Raw genomic sequence first — 27,928 nt, 5'->3', positions numbered from 1 at the left:
CTCCTCTGTGATAAATAGAATCTGCACCGCCTGACACTGGGGAACAATGGGCGAAATGGATATTAGAAAAATCTCATTTATTTTCAGCTTTATTTCTTGATAGGGGTCCTTGTCACTAAGACTATTGTGTGACCGGCTCTGCAAAGGGCATCTCATTAGTTTTTCTTATCAAGATAGCAAGGTCCTTCTAAACAGCAAAGCACTTACATTTTAGATTCAATTAGGAAACTGCAAGGCGCGTGTCTGTGTGTGTGTGTGTGTGTGTGTGTGTGTGTGTGCGCTTCTGAGCTTCTGTTGGCGACAGAACCTTGTCAGCTTGGCCCATACAGGTTGGGCTTTTAACACACCTGGACCCAGTGCGCACATGGCGACCCAGCCTGGGGTCCAGTGTGCTTCCTCATGCCGGCAGCTGGCATACTCATCCTCACTTGGGCCCATGACTTTGTCTGAGGTAGGATCAGTCTAGGCAAGGGACAGGAAGCAGGCAGCCACCTGTGTCGTGAGGGATGTTCATGGATCATCTCTTTTTGCAGGTGGTTTGTTTCAAAAACCGAACAGAGACCATTTTTTTTTTTTTGAGACAGAGTCTCACTCTGTTGCCCAGGCTAGAGTGCCGTGGCATCATCCTCGCTCACAGCAACCTCAGACTCCTGGGCTCAAGCAATCCTCCTGCGTCAGCCTCCCCAGTAGCTGGGACTACAGGCATGCACCACCACGCCCGGCTAATTTTTTCTATACATTTTTAATTGTCCAATTAATTTCTTTCTATTTTTAGTAGAGATGGAGTCTTGCTCTTGCTCAGGCTGGTTTCGAACTCCTGACCTCGAGCCATCCTCCCTCCTCAGCCTCCCAGAGTGCTAAGATTACAGCCATGAGCCACCACGCCCGGCCAAAGACCATTTTTTAAGCCACACGAAGTTTCCAAAGGGCTCCCTGCCCTCGGTTTCCTGGGCTCCCGTGCACGCCGCGGGCTCTTGTGACAAGTGCGCTTTGGGGTGACTCATGGTTGCCACCCAGACAACCGGGAGAATGTCAACAAATCGGCAGTGATTTAGGACACGTCAGATGGAATTCAACTTTTTCACGTCATCTCAAAAGATCCCAGTGACAAGGCGGGTGAAGTGCGACCATTCAGCGTCAGGCCACCGATAAGGAAAAGGAGCTGATGCAGTAAGAGGAAGCTCCGCTCTCCCAGCAGCTGTGAAAACAAACCCAAAATGGAAATACCCTGCAAGGGTTGGGAATGATCTCCCAGGGAAACTGGCTGCTTTTGAAAGCACAAGGATGGTTTCGGGACAGTAGGGCGCGGGCAGCTGGCTGGTTCTGGGGACAGGAGATGCTGTTGTCTGGCAGGAGCGCACCCCCCTTTTTGCGTGCCTTGGAACCCCCCTGTGGAATGAGTGTTTCAGAGGGAGGAGCCATTACCTTTCAGATTTTCGTTGCATTCTTGGCACTTTTGCACTTCACCCTGTTTACGTAGGCCAGCTTGGGGGGAGAGAGCCACAAATTACCTTCAAACACTTGTCGCGATTGTGATTAAGAAAAGTATTCGCTTGATAGCAGACGATCACCTTGCAGAGCGCAGGAACAGCGCCCTGTCCACTGTGTATCTCCTGTATCCAGCAGATGTCTCGTGAAAAACAGGCATCAGTAATTTTTTTTCTTGAATGACAAATGATTGAGTGCAAAGAAGACATCCGTGTCTAAAATCCTCTTCCCTGTATAGAAGCAACTGCAGTTTGAGATTCCGTGACAGCATGGCTTAGGGTAACTGGGTCCCGGCTCTCGTTTTGCACCTTGCTGGCCAGAACTGACATCAGGACACTAACCTCTTGGGTCCTAAATTTACTCTCAAGCAATGGAGGGGTGTGAAGTACAATCTTTCCGGATACACTAATCTTCATCTCCTGGGTTAGGATTCTAGAGAACTCTCATTCCTCTTTGAATATGCGAATTCTCAGATAAGGGCTAACGCAGGTGGTGGCTAACAAGTGAGTATTGGGCATTTGTTAGTCTTTTTTTTCCCTATGACACAGGGCATCTGAGGCCACCTAAATGTTCTGAGCGCCTGCAGATAAAGGGCTGCAAAGAGTCGGGGTCTGGAATGAAGGCAGAAAGGAAAGTTAGGAAACCATCAAAACCCGAATTCACCCGTTTCACAATTTCACCAAGTGCCAATCAGTATCTGTCCATCAACAAAGGTAGAGCATGTTCCTAAGACACGTGCAAATCAACAAACTCATGCCAGCAAAAGCCACATCTAACTGCTACTCATCCACGATTCTCCCACGAAACAGTGGTCTGCCGTGCGTCACGCCCACAAAGCATTGCTTAGTTTCTTGCAAATCCTCTCCAGGGTCCCTGCCTTGCTCCCTCACTTTTTAACCAAGTTTCGTTCCGTGGCTACACCCCTCGATAGCGTTAAATGTGACCTCCGTTGCATCCGCCTTCACGCATAATTAGCAAATGATTCGATGTTTTGAAAATGAAAATCGCTGCTGCCACTTCCGAGGCTAGAAAAATTATCCAAATCCAGTATTACTTCCTGAGTTTTGTTTCATGGAATATTTATGACAAGCTGTGATAAAAGATTGATCCGGGACGTTCTGCCTAAGAAACAGGCGTCATGGAGGTGCCACGTCGTCAGGTGGAAATTGCATGGCGCTTTGTTTGCCAAGGGCCTCGCGCTAATACTTCAGCTCTGCTCTGCATTAACTCTGTCAGCTTTGCGATTTTGCCCTAAGAGCAAAGAAACAAAATGCAGGAGGGGAAGTGGTTCCCCACCCTGCAGTGACAGTCACACCTTAGCCAGCCCCGCAATCCCACTCCCCTGCAAGCCTTCCCATTGGTGTGAAGGATGCTGAAGAATGCATTGCATTCCTGCCATCTGTGCCTTTATAAATAGGGTCACCAGGACACGTTTGACTACCTCCTCCTCCTTGGATTTAATCCTCATGCACCACCTCACAGCAATGGAAAGAAATGACACACTGCCCAGGCATAGTACCGACACCCTGTGTGTCCACGTCTAGCATCTGATCTAGAAGCCTGGGACCCTCATCAGCGTCCCTGGATAGTCACGTATAGTAGCTTCCTGAAGCACTTTGTTTCCATTGTCATTATCACATGTCTGTCTCTACTAGGCTATAAAGCCCGTGAGCATAGAGACTCCCTTTTGTATATCTTAGTGTATATACTGGACTCAGTTCAGCGTCTAGCCTATCAGAAATGCTCTTCCATGCATATTGATCATATGAATGAACAAATGAAGTAGCTCATTAGTTTCTTGCAGGTGGGCAGGGAGGGTTGGAGCGAATTTTTTAAAAAGCACCATTTCCCTATCAGCCAAAGCCGAAGAGTAACTGTAAGAACCGCCACGTGAGATCGTGTTGAACCATGCGAGTCTGTAGCCTTTCTTCTCTGCTGTGTGTAATGACAGATGGCGTTCTGGAAGTAACGGTCTCTAGCTTAAAGGGGTCAGGTGTGTGTGCATTTTGATTTCCTCTTACTGCTTGTTGAAAAATATTTTACGGCTTTGCAATTTTGTTTCTTAAGATCCGAGATGATTGAGTGTGGTACCCAGCAGCCTGAAGGAAGACATCCTTAAATGTCATGATTATCTCAAAATATTAAAACAATCTTACTCGAAATTTGATCTGCTCCAAAGTATGACTGTAGCCACGTTCCGTTTGGTTCAGTGACTGAAACACAGACAGGGACGTGCTGTTTATAGACCACGCTCCTACCTATTCCCGCATCCCTCTCCTCCTGAGAGCCACTGAATTGAAATGTAGCACGCTCCTCACTTTCCTTATGATATATTGTAACTTCTCAAGGCTAAAGATTTCAATCCCAGCTTTTTCAGCTGCTGGGCTCAAACTGATTTTCTCGTCTGTTCCTCTTTGAAAGAGGGTACTGTGTCTAAAGAAGCCATTATCCGCTGATACTTTCATGCTGGTGAAAAGCATGGGTTCTCGTAGATAACACAACACACGGTTACGTACTCCTCATAGCCAGAAATGGACAGGCTTCTGTCTTCTAAACGACTTAATAAATAAAAGACAACCACGTTTTCTGAATATCCTCATCTTGACTATCTTATAGTGAAAAAAGTTACTCTATTGGGGAAGTTGGAAGCTGTTGTAAAGATAATATATGGTAGGAGGATGTATTTTCTCCTTATATACACTCAGATCAATATTACCAACTATTTTCCCTAAAACTAAAAGGTGAGTTTGGGTCATGCCCCAAAATTGTTTTCATGTGTTTCACATACAGATACATGCTATGAGAGGCATATGGCACCAGAAACCACACAGCTTATCTTAGACAACAATTTAAATTTGCAAACATGACCTCTCTGTAATAACAGATTTTGCACTGCAGATTTTATTTTGAATCTGGAAGTGTGATGATTTTCTCATGTCTCTAGAAGAGACTAGCAAATTTGCATAAGCCCAGGTATCTGCGGAGTTTCCCAAAACACTGGATCCTGGTTATAACCTTCTCGGTACTGTAAAAGGACCCAGCACGTGGTGTGGGTAAACTGAAAATCCCGTATTGTGCCTCTTGCTTTGGAGGATATTGCCATGCCTGATGGCCTGTATTCAGATCTCTCCAGATCATGACTGTCCTTCTGCTTGCCTTTGACACCTCCACGTCAGTCCCTGCAGGGGGATGACTTAAGTGGCCATTTAGATCGATACCTGAGACAGCCCAACAAAGAGATCTACTCCACCATAATCTGCTCATTCTGTAGGGAGAGACACAAGCTTAGCTCCAAGAATGCCAGTCACGTTGTAATCGGCTGCAAACTTTCAGACTACTTAGTGCCCTATAATAAATGCTCTTCCCACATCCATGGAGAAATAAAGAACAATCCAAAGTACACCTTTGTTCTTCAGTAGTAGCTTATTAAAGCCCGAAGTTGAGAAAACCGAAGGAAATTGAAAACAAAAATAAAACAGACAAAGCAAAACAAAGAGGCCGCTGTCTTGAGCCTCCAGTCAAAGCATTGACGTGGGTAGAAATGGTACGAAAAGCCTAACTATCTCAGTGAGAGAATCATTTTGTTTTCATTGAGCACATTTAAACTTTTGCCCTCCATCTTTCTTCCAAAGCATTAAGTCTGCTTATTTTACTCAAAGTCATAGTTAAAAAATAAGTACCATATTTTTTGTAAAATTGAAGAAATACATATTCTATAAACCTGAAATTGCAATCCTAAATATATATCCTAAAGAGAGCTATGTACAAAATGTACATACAGAATTATTTATAAAAGCAAAAAAAAAAATTGAAACTACCTAAGTATTCATGAACAGGAGAATTATTTTCCCCAAATGAAATACTATCTAGCATTAAAAAGTAAAATAGTGCTACAATGGGCTACCACTTCATACTTGCTAGGATGGCTATCATGACAAAGACAGAAAATAATACATATTGGCAAGGATTTGGAGAAATTAGAACCCTCATACATTGCTTATAGAAGTATAAAATGGTGCAGCCGCTTTGGAAAACAGTGTGGGCATCCTTCTAAATGTTTAACACGGAGTTACCATCTGACCCAGCAATTATTCTACTCATAAGCATACACCCAGGAGAAATGGAAATATATATCCACACACACAAAAAAAATTCATACATGAATGGTCACAGCAGCATTAGTCATAATAGCCAAAAAGTGGAAACCACCCAAATTGTCCATCACCTGATGAATGGATAAGTAAAATGTCGTATATCCATAAAATGGAATATTATTTAGCAGTGAAAAGGAACGAAGTCCTAATACAGGCTGAACCTTGACAACATTAGGTTAAGTGAAAGGAGCCAGACACAAAAGGCTAAATAATATATGTCTGTTTATTGGAAATGTCCAGAATATACAAGTGTATACAGACAAAAAAAAGTCGAAGAGTGGTTGCCCGTGGCTTGGTAGGGAGGAGAGGCCATGAAGAGTGATTGCTGATGAGTCCAGGGTTTCTTTTAGGGAGGAATGAAAGTGTTCTAGATTGTGGTGATGATTGCACAACCCTACGAGTATACTAAAAAAATTGCACAATTTAAATGGGTGAATTGTATGGTATATGAATTATATCTCAGTACAGCTGTCTTTAAAAAATTACAAAGGGGCCGGGCGTGGTGGCTCACGCCTGTAATCCTAGCACTTTGGGAGGCCGAGGCGGGCGGATTGCTCAAGGTCAGGTGTTTGAAACCAGCCTGAGCGAGACCCCGTCTCTACCAAAAAACAGAAAGAAATTAATTGACCAACTAAAAATATATATACAAAAAATTAGCCGGGCATGGTGGCGCATGCCTGTAGTCCCAGCTACTCTGGAGACTGAGGCAGGAGGATTGCTTGAGCCCAGGAGTTGGAGGTTGCTGTGAGCTAGGCTGACACCATGGCACTCCCTCTAGCCTGGGCGACAAAGGGAGACTCTGTCTCAAAAAAAAAAAAAAAAAAAATTACAAAGGAAAAAATGAAATAGAGGCAAAGTTATCAACATGATTAATTCCTACAACAGAAAGTTGAATAAGAGAAAAAAAAGGATGCCTGTTATATGAATCTAATTATATAAAATTTAAGAATATACCGAGGAATACTACACAGGATTAAGGGTCTATATGCATATACAATAAAGCACAGGCAAGTGGAGGGAAGGGGCCGTATGCTCCAGGGGAGCCCTGCAAGATTTTCCGTCGTATTTGTAATACTTAATTTCTAAAGTTCAGTTGGGGATATAAGATACTCATTATAATACTGTTTTGTGTCTTTATAATTCATTGAGCTATTTTGTAATAAAAAATAATAACAATTTCCAAAAAGTATATTCATCCAGAAGGGTCAGCTGAATTTTATTAGGGCATTTTTTAATCTCCCAGCCTAAAACACAGAGCAAATTAGCATATACATTCCTGCACTTGCCGCATAAAATGTCAAAGCTTTAAGTTAGTGCACTATTGTCCTGTTAAGAGGGGTTAGGGTTAGAAATTTCTGATGTCTTTTCTAATATCCCAATATTGGGTCTTTTAAAAAACTAATACATGGTTAGCTTGTGGACCACTAGGATCATTGTAGCCTCTTCCTGCTAATTTACTTATCCCGGTCTTCTAATATTTGGGGCTTTAGGAGTATTGAAATATTTATTCTTAAATCATCACAGAATCACTTAATCATTTCTCTTTTGACTATATCTCCACTTACTGAGACTATCTTAGCCCTTTGCACTCACTTGCTTTTTTCTTGATTCCTTTATTCTACTCAGGATTTAATTTTTTAAATACCCCAGATATTACAAAGCACGGCAGTAGAATAAAAAACTGGAGTTTCTTTTCATACAAACTTATTTATTTGGATTTTTTTATATTTCAAATTATTGATACATTCAAAGAGTAATTTTAATCTCTATAACTTTTGCTAACCGTGTCGAGTCACACTCGACATCCGAGTGCGAAGGGTTAAACTTCAAATCTAGACTCATTAAAATTGACATTTTTATAAGTACTATCATTCAGTAAGCAATGTAATGAGTATGCTTTGTTTTAAAGATAAATCAATATGAATCTATCCATGTTGGACCTAGGACCAGATAGATCTTCAGACTTGCTAGACAAAACTTTTTGCATCCATCTAAGGAGAAACCAAAATCTATGCTTGTTGGCCAATTTTTATACATTTTTATCATCAAAGTGCTTGAGAACTGTTTTTCTCCTTATTTTTTTCAAATTTTCTGGAGAAGAAAAAGTCATATTCATAGTTTAGCCTTATAAAATGCATCCTATATTGTTAAAGATTCTGAACATATATTTTACATGAATTCTTTCTGCTGCTTTTCCAAGTCAAGTATTTAACATCTTAACTGGTCTGATAGAATTTACTCTTCACGCAGTCTTGATGGTTAGTATCCAGAACGTACGTTCTAGGAATTTGTCATCTGGCCTGGATAATACAAAGAAAATGCCAAGGTCTTTTTGAGAATCATAGAATCATATGAGAGATGAAGGACATTTCTCTCTGTTTGTACAAGAGCATCTTAGCCACTCATAAACCAATCTGCATAACTGTTTGGGGTGCTTAAAGTAGTTAATGTTCCCCAGAAAAATGCTTAACAATTATGTTTGACTTCTGATTATGAGAAAGCTCAAACAGAAGTGACCTAGACCCTTGTCCTAAAAATGCTGTTCCAAGTTTGTTGTTGAGTATCGAGCCACCTCAAGTCCATGATGATAAAGGGTTTTGTTTCTTTCATTTTTCTTAACCCAACTAATCCCTCAATTCATAAAGAAACAGGAACATAGTAAAGAAACTGTGCCCTGTGTACAGATAACTTGTCACTGCTTTTTCATAATGAGGAGAATCTTCGTCCGATGAGGTTAGTGAGTGAATTGTTTGCTCTTTAATAAAATATTTATGTTTCCAAGTCTAAAATGCCCTCCATGTTGCAATATTTAAGAGCATTTCAAAGTGAGTGATTACAAGTGAGTCTCATGTAAGTTATTTCCCTTTAGCATTTGTCTACTTTGTCAGAACTCTCTGAAAACGAGAAATCCTTGTTCTTCCTCCCCTCCTTCCTTCCTTTCTTCCTCTTCTTCCTTCAGATAGATCCCCTCTCTCCTTGCAGTGGTTGAGGATAGAACCCAGCTCGGGCAGGTTGCTGAACTTCCCAGTTCCCATCTTAGCCGGCCCACTGCAGTGGCTTGCAGGGTTCTGGCCTCGCTCCAATCCCAGACCCTTCCCACCACCCTCACCCCTAACCAGAACTGGCTCTCGGAGGCCCAGATCTCAGCCTGCCGGTGTGAGAGCTCTGCAGCCTTCCCTTCCAGCTCCCTCAGTGACAGGCAAGACTTTTCCCTGGCCTCTTTTGAGACTCATCTCTATGGTTGTGTGTATGAGTAGTTCATTTTCCTTATGGCTGAGTTGGATTCCGTTTTAGGAACCCACCAGAGTTTTTATTTCCATGCTCCTACTTGAGAGACTCATCTGGGTGGCTTCCAGGTTTTGGCTTTTATGAGTAAGTGTGCTGTGAGTATTTTTGTCCAAGGCTTTCTGGGGACATGCATGTTCTTTTATCTTGGGTAAGTATCTAGGAGCGGAATTGCTGATTCACATCATAAACACATATCTGCACTTTTTTTTTTTTTTTTTGAGACAGAGTCTCGCTTTGTTGTCCAAGCTAGAGTGAGTGCTGTGGCCTCAGCCTAGCTCACAGCCACCTCAATCTCCTGGGCTCAAGCAATCCTGCTGTCTCAGCCTCCCAAGTAGCTGGAACTATAGGCACGCGCCACCATGCCCGGTTAATTTTTTTCTATATATATTAGTTGGCAAATTAATTTCTTTCTGTTTATAGTCGAGATGGGGTCTCACTCTTGCCCAGGCTGGTTTCGAACTCCTGACCTCGAGCAATCCGCCCACCTCGGCCTCCCAGAGTGCTAGGATTACAGGAGTGAGCCACCGCGCCCGGCCTTTATCTGCACTTTTAACAGATGAATTATGAACATCTCTGTTTCTGAATGTTAAGCAAATACAGCGATGTCATAATTGTCCTGCGAGAGAGACAGAATAGCAGTTGATTCAGTGAGCGTGTGTCCAGAGTCATGTTCGCTTGAAGCAGAAGCTGAGACGGACACTTATAGACTGAATTTGAGGGAGAGAGGGAAGCAGGGGCAGGCAGGGAAGAAGTAAGCAGAGGTGTGGTTTTAGGGGAAGCTCAGCCCTATCCTTATCTCACAGAAAGTTCTAGAGCACCTCATCTTCAGGTACAAAAACTGGACCTTGGTATCTAAACATTGGGCAGTCATTAGCTGAGGACAGCCCTACTTCGGGGCCATGGAGTTTGCATATAGGAAGTAACCTTGCAGGCATCTCTGGGGTAATGTGGCTCCTTTGGGGACCAGGTGAAGGGACATTCACTGGGGAGGAGAACAGCCAGAATGCAGCACTGGCATGGTGCACCCACTGGTGACAGAGACCTGAGATGACCTCCAACAGCTTTGTCTGCTGTACTCAGCCCTGTTGCCAGGAGACACAAATTGTCCACATGCCACAATTCACCTGCACGTGTTCAGGGTAGAACAATCCATGTAAAGAAACTGCACTTAGACATGTTCACCCTTCATAGCCCAGATCTGAAGACTCCAGTTGATACAATACATGCCGTGGCTTAGGGTCAGCCTACAACGTGCATGACGTCTCAGGGCATAAAGAGCCAGCAGTGGCTGCTGCCCTTGAACTTCTGCTTTGTGACCTTGCACTGCGGGGACAGCATGGCTGTTAGCTGAGACCTTTCAGCGCTGACCTCGTTCCCAGTGGTGGCCGCCCACACTGTGTCCTGATGGGTCAGTCACGACTTGTCACAGAGATTTTGCACGCGTGGCAGACAGATGAGGACCCACGTGACTCAGGACCTGAGTAGAATGCAAGTGCCTAAGACGACTCACTTCCCCACAGAACCTGGCCTTTGGAGCAAGTGATGTCTTACTTTGAGGGACATTTTAATCCTCAATGGACAAAAATCTGTGGCCAAACCAGCAATGGTGGGGAGAGTGATAAGATTCTTGGGAAGCTACCGGATGATCTTTTGACACGGTAGCTTTGCTTTCTGATGTGCTAATTGGAGTGCACAGTAACCACTTGCTGAAAAAATAAGGAAGTGTCTCTACAGCATCAAATGCGTCCATGGCAACTTAATGTCAAGATGTCTTTCCATGACCTTTGCGGCCCTTTGCGGGCACAAAGCCCCATTCCAGCGTCTTGGTCTGAACTCTGCAGTGCTGGAGGGTCTCATTCAAGGCAAGATAAGGAGCTGTTGTTCCACTTCTAAGAAATAAGACGGTGGTGGAAATCAGAGCTGTTATTGCAGACTCATGATACTTTATTATTTCCATCAGAGAAAGAGACGAAGTCCTCAGGCTGGCTTAGCTGAAATATTACAAGGGCTAAGAGGTGAACTTGGAAAAACCCTTCATTTTAAGCGTGCAGTCGCTGCTGTGTACACTCAAAATACTGTAAGGGAGAACTGGTCCAAGAACAACCACCGTGAAATTGAGCAACGTTTATTAATCTCTGGTTATTTCTCGGTGGTTGTTCCAAAGCAAGAGGCCACAAGTTAATATTTAGGAGCGTTCAAGGGGAGTTGTCTCAGAAATTGCAATTCCTCCTCAGTTTCCCCAAAAGAATAAAAACACAAGAAAAAAAAAATCCAGGGTACTCGTATGCTGCTAAAAAGAGAGTGAGCTTCAGGAATTCTTAACTCTTAACATGTCGGTTGTTCTCAAACAATTATGACATTGATTTTTGGCTGCAAAAACTATTTAACCCACTTGCTAAAGAAGCCCAAGGAATGTCAATTTCAGTAGCTGAACGAGGCCCAAAACAGACAGGAAGAAATGCCAAACATTCATTATTCCTCACGTAATATCCAGTGATCACAAAAAAAAAAAAAGAATAAGACTGTGGATATTGGAAATGACATGGTAAGATGACAGGAAAAGCCTCAGTTAGCCACTAGCCCGTTGGAAAATATGCTAAGGCTGACTTTTGGTTTGTAGTTACTTTTTACTGACAGCTTCTCACGTCCTTGGCCCTGAATTACCTACCCTTTCTCTTGAAGATCAATCACAGCATGTAACAGACATATTACTATATTTCTAAGTCAACAGTAGCCACATGTGATACAATTAGAGCATAAATAGATTCTTCAGCATGTCATCTTCAGTTTACTACCAGTAGTTAGCCTATTGGAGCAGAAGAAATCCATTTTGTTGGAAGTGACATGCTGAAAGAGAAGTTGACTTTGAAAACATATTTATTTAGCCTTCTAGAACTTATCTCCAAGAACTTTGAACTCCTGAAACAAATTAGTTTTAAGAATATGAACCACTGAAAATAGATGTGTATTAACATGCTTAAAGTCAAAACATTAGAAGCCTCTTGAAAATCTGGGTAAAAGATAGGTAAGCAAAAGTGGTAGTCCTAGCAGATCGCAAGCTAAAGATAGGTTTTTAGCAACTAAAAATAATGGGCATGGTGATAGAATGATGGCAACAACATTTATCTCTTTAGAGTAATGTGAGATGAGGGAAGAAGTGAAACCACTACTCATTTCAGATATTCGTTGTTAGCATTCTTTGGGGCTCAGGTTTTAAAAAATGAATATAGAAATATAAACACAAAGTGATGCAAAACAGGCTGTGGGCTAAAAAATGAATGATAATACAGGTGTTTTAACCTGGAAAAATGAAGCTAAAAAAATACCTTCATAGCCACGCTTGGGTATTTGAAGCAATATGACAAAGGTGATACCAAGTGTGTTTTCTCTACATTTGCAAAGAAACAAGCAAAAGAGAAAATGTCAAAGCAGAGTTTGGCTAGAAATTACGTATGTACTTTTTTATTTTAACAATGGAGTGGGCTATCAAGGAAGAATGTAGAATCCCAGAGATCTTTAAAAATAGCTAGATAGAAAACAAACCAGGCTAGAAAACCATTTGTACCATCTGCCTTCCATTGTGCTAAACATACAATAAACTGAAGGGAATATTTTGTGTTTGCCTTCACATGGGGGCTCCAGGTGTGTGGTTTAGATGAACCTGTCTTCATAGGCAGATCTTGCATTCTTTGTCTCACAAAGGCGGAAATGAATAGTTTAAAAATTATTGAACCAGGGAAGACATTTTTGCAGTTGCAGAGAGAGATGCCCATTAACTGCATGAACTCAAATCATCACCATTCCAACGCTTCGAATACAACCAAGGAAAATAACAATACCAACAAATGAAGCCAGTGTGACGCCACTCAGCACTGTGGTACTGGATTAATCCTGTTGCTCTTGGAGAATTTAAAGCTTTTAATCATGTAGTGCTGCCTTCTTTGGTTAAAATTTGTGAGCACTTTACAGGTTTATTTTGGCCCCTGGGACCCCTTTATTGTTCACTAAGTATAATGAAAACCTGTTCAGAATAAAGAATAAAAGTTAATGTCAAACTGAATAAAGGAGTTGGAAAGGTGAAAATTTGCTCCCAGGATCAGAGAATGTGCCCACACAAGGAAAAGCCAATGGAAATCAAAATTAAGTGTAGAGCTTATACCCATGAATTTGTAGAAGTAGCAAAATTGTCTGCAAATTGAGTTTCCAAGGGTTCTGCATCACGAATACATAATATGCAAAAAAATATATAATGGATATATGTAAATGTATGTATAAGCAAGAAACATCTTTTTCTTGTAATCTAAACATTTTATATTATATATTGAATTATTTATCATCAAAATGATGGGGAATAGCTCTCTCAGAAGGTTCATTGTCTAACCCACACATATCATAGAAATTTATCAGCAAGTATTAAAATCTTACTATCTAATGAGCCACCCATTTTGCAGATGAAAATAAACTTAATACACTACTAATATAATAAAATATAATTCATTTATTTAGTCCCAATTTCAGTGCATCATAAGTTCATGTTAAAAGAAGGGTGATGCTGTGATTTTGCAAGTCGGTTATTAATAAACCCTAGGATTTAGGATCTTTTAGGGAGGCAGTGGTGAATACATCAAAATCCTGCAAACTATTCTTAATGTTAAGGTCCACAAAGAACTCACTTGGTAGAGCACATAGAATCTTCAGGAAAAAGACGAAGAAGTTCTGCAAAAACGACTATGCGAGTATATCCTATACAGTCACCTGCAAGGTCCGGGAAGGAAGCTAAGGTCCATGAAACCTGTAACAGGGTTCCACCCACCCTGCCAGGGATGGGTGATACTGACCATCAGGGCCTTTCTGAGCAGGCTTCTCCCTTCTCTCTGCTTGCAAAGCAAGGAAAACCTTCAGCTGGCTCTGTTGCAGCCCTGGATAGGTTTCTAGGTGTCTTAATTAGCCTTTCTTTCATACTCATTGACTTGGTTTCCAAATCTACTCAACTTGAGAATGCAAATGTCATTCTTTCTATTCAATGCCCCCTACAACTTTGACCTTTCCCTAGAGGTCGAAGAGCCTGTGTTGGCTCCCTGTCTCTTGAGAGAAGGTAAGTCAGGGGAGGTGGGTCGCAAGTGAGTGCCTGGCACGGCACCAGGCAGCCAACGCTGGGAGCAGCTCCGCCTGCAACCAATAAACGATCTCATGTGATTCACACCATTTCTGCCCCTTGAGCCTAGTTGAAACAAAGATGAGAGTCAACTTGGTGATGGGAATAGAAAATAAGAAGGGTAGGAAGGAAGGCTCTGAACTAAGCAATCTCAGAGAAACAGCCAAGAAATTGGCAAGTAACTTGCAAGAAAGAGGCTGGTTTAACATTTAGCCTATTTTGGGGGTTGGGTTAGGTTGGGTTGGGTTTGGTTTTGCACATACCTGAGCACACATACACCAAGGCATACATGGACAAGCCAAAGGCCTTCTAAAATAAGTCAGATTGAGAGCGTGATGAAGGGGGGTGAATAATAGAAGATAAAATGAATATATATAATAGCCAATCAAAAAGGTCCCTGTTTATTTGGAAATATTTCAAGATGTTCACATGACACCACGCTCTTTGAATAAACGAGTTGATCTATTGGCATTATAGCTATGGCAGCTCTAGTTATTATGACTCAAACAGCTGCCTTTTCCGCTTTAATTGTGCAAGAGAATCGGGGAATAATATTTGATAATTCAACTTCCTCTTTCACTGACTGTATCAGTCCATGTTGGGAAAATGGACCAAGCATTTGTTTTGGAAAAAATAATAATCCATTCCAAATGCATTCCTGCATTTAGCTCCTTCCAAACAAGTGAAAGCACGTGTGTTAGTGACTGTGCAAGAGTGCTCTCGGGTGTCAGCACATAGAAATGGAGATGTTTTTAAGCACAAAAGGCCACAGGGATGGTTGCCAGGCTGGTCACAATTGTAAATCAGTGTTGAAATTTTTCCTGGAACTTAAAGAGCGTATGAGCTGGAGTGATTGCACAGGTTCCCCAGATTTCAAAGAGCCTCTTTTTATTTTTATCTGCAGAAGCAATATTGTGCCTATTGATGGATCTTTGAACTCTCCAATGTGTGGGCTTATGCAAATTAGATTTTTCAAAGGTGCCTCTGTGCACTCACGTGCGTCAGCCCCCGATCCTCTGCAACGTGGGAATGAAAACCCAACGTAGAATCAGAAGCAGATCAGATTGAAATAAAACAGAGCCTTTCTGCTCATTAGGGACCCAGCCCACCCCATTTCCAGCCGGGAGTATCCTCAGCATCTTAGGATGACAACGCGCTGTAGCTCTTTACCCTCCAAATGAACCCCATGATTCTTTGCCATCCTCACCCCTAGCACAATCCTGTTCAGGAAATTGACTGTTCAAATTATAAACCCCAAAAGAGGCACAGATTCAAACAAGGAGCCGTGCCAGCCCCGTTGTCTTCTGTACGGCTGCAGAGGATAAAATGGGAAATTCAGGCAAAACACCCGCCTGGAGCGACAGGCTGAGATATCTAGAAATTGACAATGAGCATCCCTGTAGTTCTACGAATTGCTTTCGCCATTGACATGTTTAACAGTTTTATGGCAATATAATTGGCAGTCAATAAACTGTGCATATTTAAAATGTACAATTCAGTAAGTTTTAGCATGTGTAATCATCCATGAATTCATCACCACAATCAAGATATCACCCCCAATCCTCCTTAAGTCCCTTTGATATCCTCCTTTCCCACCACCCTCTACATTCCTACGATTTATCAAACTGATCTGGCAACCAGACCCAGCATGTCACCCTGCCAGAATGTCCGAACTTCTAGATTTTACTAGATGTTTCTTTCTGGTACCATTTAGCCTATTCTTCTCTCTCTCTCGTGTGTCCTGTAAAATGGAAGATATATTTTCATGACTTGAATTCCTCATGCACTTAACGTTAAATGCTTTTGGCTAAGTACAGCATATGGGTTTCATGTTGCATCCGATCAAAGACACCTAATATCTGGTGGACTCAACTGTTCCTATTTTAGCACCTCTGATACTGGGATTTGTTGTTTTGTTCTTTGCTTTTGATTTATATTTTTCTTAAAAGTTACACGTGAAAACATCGAGCTACTTGCACAGGAATATTGGTTCCGTTGTAGTTAAGGGAGTTTTAACTTTGCCTCTATTATCAAGTGTTTTTATAGCCACTCCTATTTACTCCTCACTGTGGAGCTAGACAGCTTAATAGTGGCTGGGTGGCGGTGGAAGTGGATTTGAATTGTGACTCTCAAATCCAGCTGTGTGACCTTGAATAATTTACTTTTCTTCTCTGAGCTTCAGTTTCCTTACCTACAAAATTAGAATTAAAATGTCAGCCCAAAATACCTGAAAGGTTGGTTGTATCAATCAAAGAGATAATATATGGGTTGATGTTTTAGAGAGAGAGGGTGACTTCACAAAACTGGGAAATAGGCTTGGCCTCCCACCACACTGCAGTGTAAAAGCTAAATGGCATTATTTTATCTCCAAATTAATTATGACATATTCTTCCTAGACAGGATGTGTAAATTCTGATCCTAATTTGTGATTAGCCGTGCCTCCCTGGGAGCCAGGACCCAAATACATAAGAGGATAAAAGTCTACAGATCTGTCGTCCGCTGTCCCTCACTAAATACTATCTACAGTCTATCCCAGCTGGATCACTTACCTTCACAACACATCCTATGATTTACTGCCATTGCTAACGCTGCCTCTTTCGTGACATCTTCATCTATATTCACATGATATTATTTCCTTCCCCTCTGAATCCTGGAGAATTTAACCTGAACTCCTCTTAGAGATCTTACACATTTCTCCCAATGTTGTTGCTACTTGTGTCAGATTGCCTGCCTCTTCCCAGCAAGTACTACTGAGTCTTACATATACTTTAAACACACTGTATGTTCAACATACACTTGTTGCATTAAATTAAACTGATTTTCAAGCCCAGTCTGAGTTTCCAAGGAGAGGTGTTAGCACCTTTATCGATTGTTCAGAGCAGCAGTGACCATCAGACAAAATATACCAGTTACCAGTCAATAAAATTCTGTTTAAAAGTTGATTAAAAAAAAATAAAATATGTAGTTTATAGTTTAACAATCAGAGGTTTTTTTTTTTTTAAGACTTCATTTTTTTTAAGAGAAGTTGTAGGGTCACAGCAAAATTGAAAGAAATGTACAAAGGATTCCCATAAACCCCTGTCCCCAGGCATCCAAAGCTTCCCTGTTACCAACATCTCCAACAGGGTCGACTGTTGGTCTTGTACATTCTATGAGTTTGGGAGCTTGTATAGTGTGACATGTATCTACCATCATAGTAGCACATGGAGTTGTTTCAGTGACCAAAAAATCCCCTGGGCTGTGTCAGTCCATCCCTCCTTCCCCACTAACCTCTGGCAGCCGCTGCCTTCTATAGTGTTGCCTTTTTCATGATGTCCTATAGTTGGGATCCTGCATACGTAGCTCTTCAGATTGGCTTCTTTCACTTAGTCAATGGACTTAAGTTTTCTCCAGGTCTTCTTATGGCTTGATAGAGCTCATTTCTTTTTAGTACTAAAGAATAATCCATTATCTGGATGTCTCACAGGTTATTTATCCATTCACCTACTAAAGGGCATCTTCATTGCTCCCAATTTCTGGCAAATATGAATAAAGATGTTATAAACGTCCGTGGCAGGTTTCTGTGTGGACATACGTTTTCAACGCGTTGAAATACCAAGGCGTAAATAGCAAAAAGGATGATAGCTAGATCATGCGGTCAGAGTATGTTTAGTTTTATAGGAAACCACCAACAAATGTCTTCCAGAAAGGCTGAACCAATTTGCGTACCCCTCACCAGCAATGAATGAGCATTCCCATCACTCTATGTCTTCTTCACCAGCACTCGATATTGTCAGCGTTCTAGATTTGGGACATTTTAATAGGTATGTCGTGGCATCTAGTTTTTGTTTTAATTTACATTTCCCTGACAACATATGATGCGGTGCATCTTTTCAAATGCTTATTTGACTTATCATAATCTAGGAATGCCAAGTTTAAATTTCGAGAATTATATCGAACCTTTCTCTATAATCAGTGATTATTTGAAGGGATGGATGAGCTAAATACTTAAACTTTAATTGCCTCCATTTATTAATAATATAAAGTCTTTTAATATAGTTCCCAAAAAGGCAGACCAGTTCAGCCTGGCGGCTCGTGGTTTTATTTGACAACTGTTAGGTACCGATGGCTCTAGCAGCATACGGTCTGGGGAGAGAACTCTACCGAGATTATTCTCTGGGGACCTGAGAGTATACAGTTATAGGACAATAAAATGCTTTGGAGGGTCACATCATTTATGTCCTCAAAATTACATAGAAACCAAGTGAGGACCATTTCTACACCGGCCAAATGAGTCCTGTGGCTTGTGGATAGAGCCATTGGCTGCAATTTTTTCTACTGGGCCATTGAATATGTAGCCACTAAAAGGTCCTGGCATAAACACATGAATTACAGGGTGAGAGTAGAAACCACCTGCTCCTTTTGGAAGCCAAAAGCAGTTCTGAATGCTGAGGTTTGGGCTACAAGGCAAAAAGAAAGCTGTGTACTTTTCTAAGTGTCTCTGAGACCATCAATACAAGAATCACTTAGGTACTTAATGAAAATACTCATCCCTGGGACCCCAATGCAGAATATTGAATCAGTATCTCTGGAGTAGAAGGCAAGAATCAGAGTTTCTGCAAGTTGCACTGAAGGATTAATACACAACAAGGTTTGAGAACCTCCCTTGGTGTGTCCAAGCTCTCTTTGAAACCACATGCGGTAGGGCTGGCCTGTAGTCTGCTCTCCACAGTCATGTTCTTTGCTTGTTCATTGATTTAAATGGCTCAGATATGGCTGAGTCAGGCTTTGGGGGATTCCTAACTGCTACCTGCTAAGCAATGAAACAAGTTGCCACAGGGTCAATTCAATTGAGTTGTTCAGTTGGCCAGAACAAGCCACTAATCAATGAGACTGGCCTGATTATTTAGGGCCATATGAACAATGAAATCAGATGAAGCCAGGTAATGCAATTGCCAGGAATTGACTTGTGACAGTCGATCTGGGTGACTTTTAAAAGACAGTCACTTTATAAAATGACCTAGTAAGTTACTGTCTTGAGTCTATACATACCGCTCTGAGCAGACCACTGCTACAGGCCTATAAGAAAACGCTGCTATTTTTGGTATACTTTGTTCTACTCAGGAGTTATCAGACACCTTTATAATCTTTTTATTGCCTGTAATATTATTTTATAAGAGATATATATGAGCCCAACATCTCGCAAAAATATTGTTTCCAAACTGTGTAGATTTTTAGGTTTTTTCTTAAGTCAACAAATTATATCTGATATTTTAAGAAGTTAAAATAAATATTTAAAATTGCTTAGCCTTACTATGACCATATTATAGCATCTTTATTTCGGTATACTCATATTTGTATACCAGATGCTAAGCACTAGCAGCTGCTAAAGAAGTTTGATGATCTGGCTGTAAAGAAGCATGTGCTATTTTGGAGCTATTCTTTCCTACATGGAAGATGATGATGATGATGATGATGATGGTCTATGTGACAATATACTATGTGCTATGTAGACATACAGCGACTGCATAAAGCCCAGAAACTGGGCCTGAATGCATTTCTGTGACTGCAGGAGACTGTTGATAGGTTTGCATTTTCCTTGTGATCAATCAGTTAAAAACTATTTACCTAGACACACAGTATTCCCAGAACTGGGGCAAGTGTTCCAATGGGGAGAGAAATCCCAGTTCCTGTTCATGGAGACCCTCTTAGCATCACATATGGGTCTCCTGGTGAGCTGAGATTTTAAAGTGATTTAAGCTGATCTATACAGATGGGGTCCACACTGCTACAGTTAAGTCAAAACAAAACAAATACTCCATTCCAAGATATGCCTGTTAAGTAGAGGAACAGAATTTTTAAGGTTCCTGCGAACAGCAAATAAAAATCAACATCAGTATTTCCTCACATGACCATGAGAATTTTGATTATGATCCTTTAACAATTAAGCTAAAGTAAAGAGATACCAGGAGACGTTTTGTTTATTCCCCCTCCCTCCTTAAGCATATTGTTGTAAACAGCTAAAATCATACTTGTTTGTTCGTAAAATAGTAGCTATATTTATTAAGAGAATGGTGGGAAGTAGGGGCAAGAGGGCACGTCTACAATTCGAATGGCTCTTAGTGAGTGTTTTCTTCATGAAAAACAGGTAATAGCCCTAAAGACATAAGAATGGGGGATGATAATCTTTTCTGTAACTGAATGCTTTAGTCGCTGCACTGATGTGTGTGTGCTCATAACCTGCTCAGAGGAGAGTTTTTTTTTCCCTTGATGTTGAGCTATTCCACATACAGAAGTGTATATAAAATGTACAGGTACAGTTCTAAGAATATGTTCAGCCCACCGACAGATCAAGAAATACATTTTTAGCATCCTAGAATCCACATGTCATTCTGCCTACACACACACACACACACACACACACACGCACACACACACACACACAGAGAGAACCCTGGCAATGACTAGTATGATCTTTGTCAGATGTGTGTACGTATACATGCAAATAAAAATAAACACACACACACGCATATATACACATATATACATACACACACACACACACTTCAGAGTTTGGGGGTCCCCAAGACCATGCTCACTTCTGGCACCAGTTGCAAGTTCAGAGGTCCCCAAAACCATCTTCAGATTTGATAATTTTCTAGAAGGATCACGGAACTCACGAAAGTGCTTATCCTCCACGCTCACTGTAGTGAAAGGATACAGATTAAAGTCAGCCAAGGGAAGAGGCCCATAGGGCCGGATCCAGGACAGTTCCAAGTGCAGGGCTTTCTGTGATCGTCTCTCCCGGTGGAGTTTTGCAGACCATGCTTGCTTCTCTTAGAAATGATGTGTGACAATACATACGCAGTACTGCCAACCGTGGAAGCCCACCAAACTTCCCGCCCAGAGTTTTTTGTTAGGGCTCGTAAACATGGCTGGTGGTGTGCAAGGCTGACCTTTGCCCTCAGTCCCGCCAAAGGTCAGTTGCATAGTGCGTGGCCCAACCCCCATGCCCAACCGTGAATCACAGTGTTAGCACAGACTATTGGATGCAGTCCAAGGGCCTCTAGTAAACAATGACACTCATATGAAACAGGATATTCTAAGGACTTAGAGATTATTTTCCAGGGGCCAAGCACAAAGGCCAGAACCTTCTTTGGGCAAAATTAATCCTTTACTGCACATATATTATGATGTTTCTGTGAATATCTTTTCATTAAAAATGTACTTCGGTTGCATCTATTTTTGAATCTCATAAATGCTTAAGTATTATGTATACATCATAGGAATATGTAAAGTTTTTGACCTTCATATAAATTCTTCATGCAAATAATTTTATATATATACTTAAATGTTTTGCTGCTTTCAAGGATTATTTTTATTCCATATGGAGTTAATGTTCTAGATATTCTTATCAAATATTAAGGATAGTCTTAAAGTCTTATTATCAGGTGAAAAGTAGTTGTATAAATATCCATAGTACAGCAATGAATCCAGTCTAGAACTTCTAGCACAGACAGCTAAGGACTCCGTTTTTTCACATGTATACCTCACATTACTTGCTGAGAGTGACCTAGAGCACCCCAGATAGAAAAAAAATATATCATTTTTATTTTAATTGATCTGAAACACTAGCACTCACCTATGTTACTGATCCAGTTGCATTTATTAAGATCTCCCCCATATCCCAAAGATGAAATCAATTGCAACTTTTCTTTATTAAACTTCTTAAAGAACCAGATAGTAAATCTTTCTTTTATTTATTTTTTTTTTTTGAGCCAGGATCTCACTCTATTACCCAGGCCAGAGTACACTGGCATCATCATAGCTCACTGCAGCCTTGAATTCCTGGCCTCAAGTGATCCTCCCGCTTTAGCCTCCCAAAGTGCTGGGATTACGGGCACAAGCCACTGTGTCAGGCCCAGATACTAAATATTTTAAGATGTACAGCCTGTACCCTCTCTGGTCCAACTGTAGCAGGAAAGCAGCTACAGACAATATGTAATCAAATGTGTTCCTGTGCTCCAATAACACTTTATTGTACGCACTGAAATGTGAATTTCACATAATTTTCGCATGCCATAAAATTTCTTCAAACCGTTTAAACAGGTAAGAAGCATTCTTAGCTTACAAGTCGGATGAAAACAGGTAGCAGTCTGGGCTGGGCCCTTGGGCTACAGTTTGCCAACCCCTGGACTATGCCATTAAGTTCAGGGGTTCCAGAATTAACTTCAGATTTTTCATTTATAATAGAATATTTATTTGCCACTGTTCCTAATTCATTAATCTTATACTATTGACGGTCACGGAAATGAATTGTGTGTAACTGATCTAAAGCACTTTAGAACTCAGTTTGTATTGCTTGGCTAAAAAATGTTACATGCAGTAAATGGATTTCAGTAAACATTCGTCCAGAACAACTGGCTAATGTTCAAGATTTTACCACTTAAATAAAGCAGACTGAGAGATTCCCATAATAATCCTCTGACGTTAGATAAAATTTCCATGACAGAAGGGCATTAATTTTCTTCCTTCCCCCCCAATTCAATGCGTATGAGTCAAATAAAAGGTAGCCCTCGGGTATCAAAATCCCCACGGTACTATAGACAGATCATAGTAAAATCTTACTTGCATGGATATAGTAGAAATAGAAATCAATTAATGCAGTAATGCCATTTTATTCTGATAAGGACGAGCATGTCCCCCGTGACAAAACTTCACTTCTGCATTCACTCAATGTCAGAAAGCACAAGGAACGATCTGCAAGAACAAATAACTCAAAATTAATCTTACTTGCTTAATTGTTGTACATTGCTTTACTCCAATTTTTTTCTTTAAAATACTTTTTTAAAAAAATTACATGTTAGCATAAAATACCTTTCTTAAACTGAAGGGCTGTACTTCATTATTTTTATTTTTATTTTTTCATATTTAGGTCTGCAGAGCTACAGAAGGGAGTGATCCACTCAATCGGGTAAGAGCCTGTTTCTTGTGCAGACTGCAGATGGCCCTACTTCAAGAGTTACCTGCTTGGAGAGGTGGCGAATGGGGGTTTATTCACGTGGTTTAGCTTTTTTTGCTTTTTACGCTTCCTGGGATATAAACATTTCTGTTGCTTCTCTTTGGATTTTTCTCTTCTGGATTCTGTTTACTGTCGAGTCTGATCCGTGGTCTCTTTGAATGACACTTCCACCCGGGCCTATCTGTTGTTGGATATTGGGGTTCGTGTATGACTATTCGATTTCACGTTCCTGTATTACGATTGCTTTTGGTTTATTGCTAGGTGTTTTATTGTGTTTGCCCAAAATGTCAGCTGCTTTTTAAGTAGTATTTTGAGTAGGGATATTAGAAGAATATTCAGAAAATGAGTTCCATGGGTCTGTTTTACAAACAGAAGCCATCAGCGATATGAATTGACGATGACACTGTAGATCCACGGTGACATACACATGCCACCTGTTCACACCACTTGGCAAGACTCTGTGAAGAGCAATCAAAGTTGCTTTCTCTTTTCTGTGATTTCAAGTATCAAAATAGTATCCCATTTAAAAGAATAATTAGTTCTCGCTCTTAAATAATTCAACACAGGGAGTTTTCCCTACTGTTGTATTTCACTATCTAGACATAGGGGAGATTTACGCACTGCCCAGATTTCAAGGCAGCCCAGAAGATACCCAGAAACGAATCATCCATTTGCAAGCCATCCTCAGAGAAAGACTGTTCAGAAATCCTTTTTGTCCTCCTTAAACATCATTGCAATTGAATATCGAGGACCACAAACTCTGGGGCATTGTTACTGATAAATGATTCTTATTAGTAGCAATTCCATTCATTAGAGCTTTGTAGTTCGTTTTGGTTTTGTTGATTGTCATGCTTGTGTTTTCCATTTTTTTCCCCAATGCGTCCCATTTTTCTGTTTCTTTGAGATGTTTTAATCCAATTACCGGCGCCGTAAACAAGCGTTTGCCACATCTACAGTGGGTGCATTGAGCTGTGAGTGGAAGTGATTTTTGATTACAGACAGGCTAATTTTCAAGGGACCTGGAGGATCGACATGCAGTGAACTGAATAAAAGAATCATGGAAGATACCTTGTTAGGTGACATATGGTGCAGATTTAGAGCACAGATGGGAAATAAAAAAAGTTACTTAATCCTAAAATACATATACATCTCATGGAGAGCGAGTTGTGATGTGGGTCATGTATGATAGGCTTGGTTGTGGGAGGGGAAAAAAATGTCTCGCACGTTTCATTGCGCAGGAGTGTTCATTAATAACGGGATTAGCCTCTCTAGTTGAGAGAGTGACAAAAAGCAATTTAGACTCTGTTAAAGGCCCTAGAGTTTTTGTCAACAGGGACAAAGGCAAAAGTCATTAGGCAAGAGTATCTGCACAATTCCTGGATTTTCGGTTTCTTGTTCATTTCCGTATTTATTGGTTCCTTTTCAGTCTACCCCATTTCAGAACTACCATCATGGCCCCTGACTCCCAAAACAAAGCAAAAAAAAAAAAAAAAAGAAAAAAAAAAACAACTCACGTACTTTTTGCACTCTGAGGTCTGATTAATCCCCTTGGGGAATTACCTGTGTCTTCAGCCTTTGCAGGTTGCCTGGGATTCGAACCTTGGGATGAAGGGGAGAGGCTCATGGTTGTTTGAATAGGAGCCAGTGGGTAGGCAAACATTCTCGGGGGCAGTGAGACCTTCACAGATGGCCTGAAGCCAAGGGATGGCACCACAGATGGGGTCAACTGGAGGCTCCCTACAAGTGTCTCTGTGGGTGGAGTCCAAACCAAGTGAGGCTGGAAACCAGACGCTGCTGGTTTAAGTTCCCCTTTCTTGCCTGCTACTGTGAGCAATGGCTGTCAGGGGCAGCACATGGAAAGCCACTCCCATTGGCAGAAGGTTTGGGTAAGACAAAGTTTAAAACCTCAAAAAATAACAAAGACAGCTCTGTCAAATTAGGACAACTCCCATCAGGAGAATAGAACGTCCTGTTTCAAATCCCCTACATCTGACACACAAAGTGCACAGGCTCTAGAATCTTTGGGAAACCCATGGGACACATACCGTGTTTCCCCGAAAATAAGACAGGGTCTTATATTTATTTTTCCTCAAGAAGACACCCTAGGGCTTATTTTCAGGGGATGTGCTATTTTTTTTAAGTACGGTACAGCAATCTGCATTTATTCAAATAGAGTGAAGTCGTCTTGTTCTGGAACATCATCATCACTCTCCAAACCCTGAATTCCAACCTGAGTTTCTTGCGACTCTATTTCCTTTAGAACCATTGGCCCCGATCCTTCATGTCGAGCACCAGAGCTCTCATGGGGCAGATGAGAAGGGCTGCTCGTCTTTTTTCCCGCTCCGAGACGACATGCATGGGTTGTGCAGATGCGCTGCATAGCCATACCCATCACTAGGTCTTATTTTCGGGGTAGGGCTTCTATTGCACAAATGCTTAGAAATCCTGCTAGGGCTTATTTTATGGGCAGGTCTTATTTTCAGGGAAACACGGCAGTATTCACAGCGCTGGAAGCTCTTGCATTGAGCCTTTAACCGCAGAGCGTGAGGACTTCCCACATCATGGTGCAGTTCTCTTTGGTCACAGCAAAGCCAACAAAGACAGGGAGCTAAGCACAAACGACCCGAGAGACCAAAATATCAATTTCTTAGGAGTAATGAAGAGCTTTACAGGGTTTTAAGGGCAAGCTAAATGCAGCGATGAGAAAGTGGGTAAATTCTTCATTCGCTCTGCGCACAGCGTGCTTTTGATGAGCCTCTGGGAGCGAGGAATCCAGAAGTGTGTATAGATCAGCTCAGATCCGGGCCCTTCTCCAAGGCCAGAGAAAACTGAACTAATATTTGCTGCCTCGTGGTTTTATGCAGCGCAGTTCGGCTGCACTTACTAACGGAGCTTTCCCCATTTCTTTCGGCTCTTTAGGCAAACATTAAATCATAAAACCTTCCACAGTATTTAAGAGACATTTAGCTGCCAAATGATGAATAAAAATGTGTGATTTAAACACTGAAATTCAAGGTTTAATGTCACTTTTATCATTTCATTTCATTATATATTATAAAATAGAGAGCTGTAACTTACAATGACAGTGACAATCGCGTACGATAGAGTCTGTAGATTCACATGTATTTTAGACGAACTCTAAAGTTCATATACAGCTAACACAGAGGGATTTTTGACTTTGGTTTTGAAGCTTTTGTAGGGTGTCTCAGGGGACAAGCCCTAAAATAATAGAAGACGTTCATGTGAATCGGTCTTTAATATGAAGCTGACTGCATAGCCCAGGACAACTCTTAAGAAAGAGGGAGGTTACTTCTCTGTTGTGGGTTGAGACTGGTACAAAAGAGTCTGCTTCCTAAGTTAGACCAACAGTGCTTTCGTGAGCTAGGGAAGTAGAATAAACACAAATAAGGCTGTTTGTAAATGCAAACTGACATTGAGAAGGTGGATAATCTAGTTTGGTTTTCTGCATTGATGAAATTCACTGAATAATTGCTTCCTAGTCCTCTTCCTTTGCGGAAAGAGCCAGAGGAAAAAGGCCTGCACAGAATCCTCACAGTGGGCCCGGGAGTGGATCTGCCCTCTTTGGTCTTTTTCTTTCTCGCCCACAGCTATCACAGCAGTCTATGCAAACAAACCACAGCTAATTTTTCAGGCTCCTGCTGCATAATGTGATGGGGGAATTTTATTTACATTCCAACAGTGTCAATGTGGTGGCAGTATTGTGAGAAGGTGATTTCATTGTTGGTTCTTTCCATTTGTCAATAAGATTGGGAGAGTGTTGCATTTTACGGGGCCCTAAAAAAAAGTTTGACGTTATCACCCTAGAAGTCTAAATCAGATAGCTCTATCAGGAAACTTAACTGTTGAAAAACTTTAATTTTCTGTGGTTTGGTTTTTGATTTGGGTTTTATTTTCCCCCCACCGCCTCCAGTCAAGCAGGGCAAATTCCCCATCTCATAGGCAGGATGGGGTCCACCATGACCCTGAGATCTTTTCCTTCCTGGAGCAGGAAGTCAATTTTGTGCCAGAACAGACTCATGCTGCCATACTGGGATGACCGTCCCGTTCCCAGTCTTAATGTCCTGTATTGGGGTCTCTGAGCCTGCCCTGATTTCACATTCTTAACTGAATCTTACATGGTGGTTTTCTTACCTAAACTCCCAACCTTTGGCTCCTTAACCATTGTTTCAGGAACCTCTAGCACTTGCCTCTCATCTATTTGGTTCCTCTGTCCATACACCTAGATTCTGAGGTCCCTTTTCCCTTTCAGTACTGCACAGAAGAGTCTCTTATGTTATAGAATTGCTGCACAGGTAGGCACAGGCAACACACTGATACTGTGGTCTAAGTTGTTTTTAAGAGTTGCCCATACCCTGTCCCTAAATGGACTTCCCAAGAAATGCTAAAGGTTAACTTTCTCCACTTCAGATTTGCTGCTGAAATTAACTGAGCTCATTTGAGAGATGAATTTGCTCTTTAAAAATTTATTTCCTCTGCATTTTCTTTTCCTATAAATGGGAACCTGGGATCTCATAAAACTGAATTAAAATTATCAAATACTATTGAACCAACCTAATGAAAATTTTAACCAAAAGTCATTGCAAATTAGGCATGTGCTATACTGAGAACACAAGCCTTTGTAAAGCAGATATTGTTCCTATGTAAACTCATGAATGGAGACGTTCTTGAATAAATTACTTCTTAATAACATCAGAGAGTCATTGGCTGGGTAAATATCTCCCTAGGGCACTCGCTGAGATTCCTGAATTTAAATGTTCAATAGAACTTCACATTTGTCACCTTTACTAACGAGTTTTTCTTTATAAAATCATTATTAGCAAG

General features: G+C 41.2%; 1 protein-coding gene across 1 annotated transcript in view; it reads left to right on the top strand.

Annotated features, from left to right (window-relative positions):
• Window positions 1–27,928, top strand: part of CELF2 (CUGBP Elav-like family member 2) — a 724,899-nt gene that overhangs the window by 144,073 nt on the left and 552,898 nt on the right. The window contains exon 2 of the mRNA XM_075997471.1: window positions 23,000–23,038. The gene's annotated coding sequence lies outside the window, so the exon portion shown is untranslated. The remainder of the gene's footprint in view (window positions 1–22,999; window positions 23,039–27,928) is intronic.

The sequence above is a fragment of the Microcebus murinus genome, chromosome 25 (assembly GCF_040939455.1).
Source record: "Microcebus murinus isolate Inina chromosome 25, M.murinus_Inina_mat1.0, whole genome shotgun sequence".
Lineage (NCBI taxonomy): Eukaryota > Metazoa > Chordata > Mammalia > Primates > Cheirogaleidae > Microcebus > Microcebus murinus.
The sequence above is the reverse complement of the archived record's forward strand: the minus strand, read 5'-3'. Positions and strand labels throughout refer to the sequence as shown.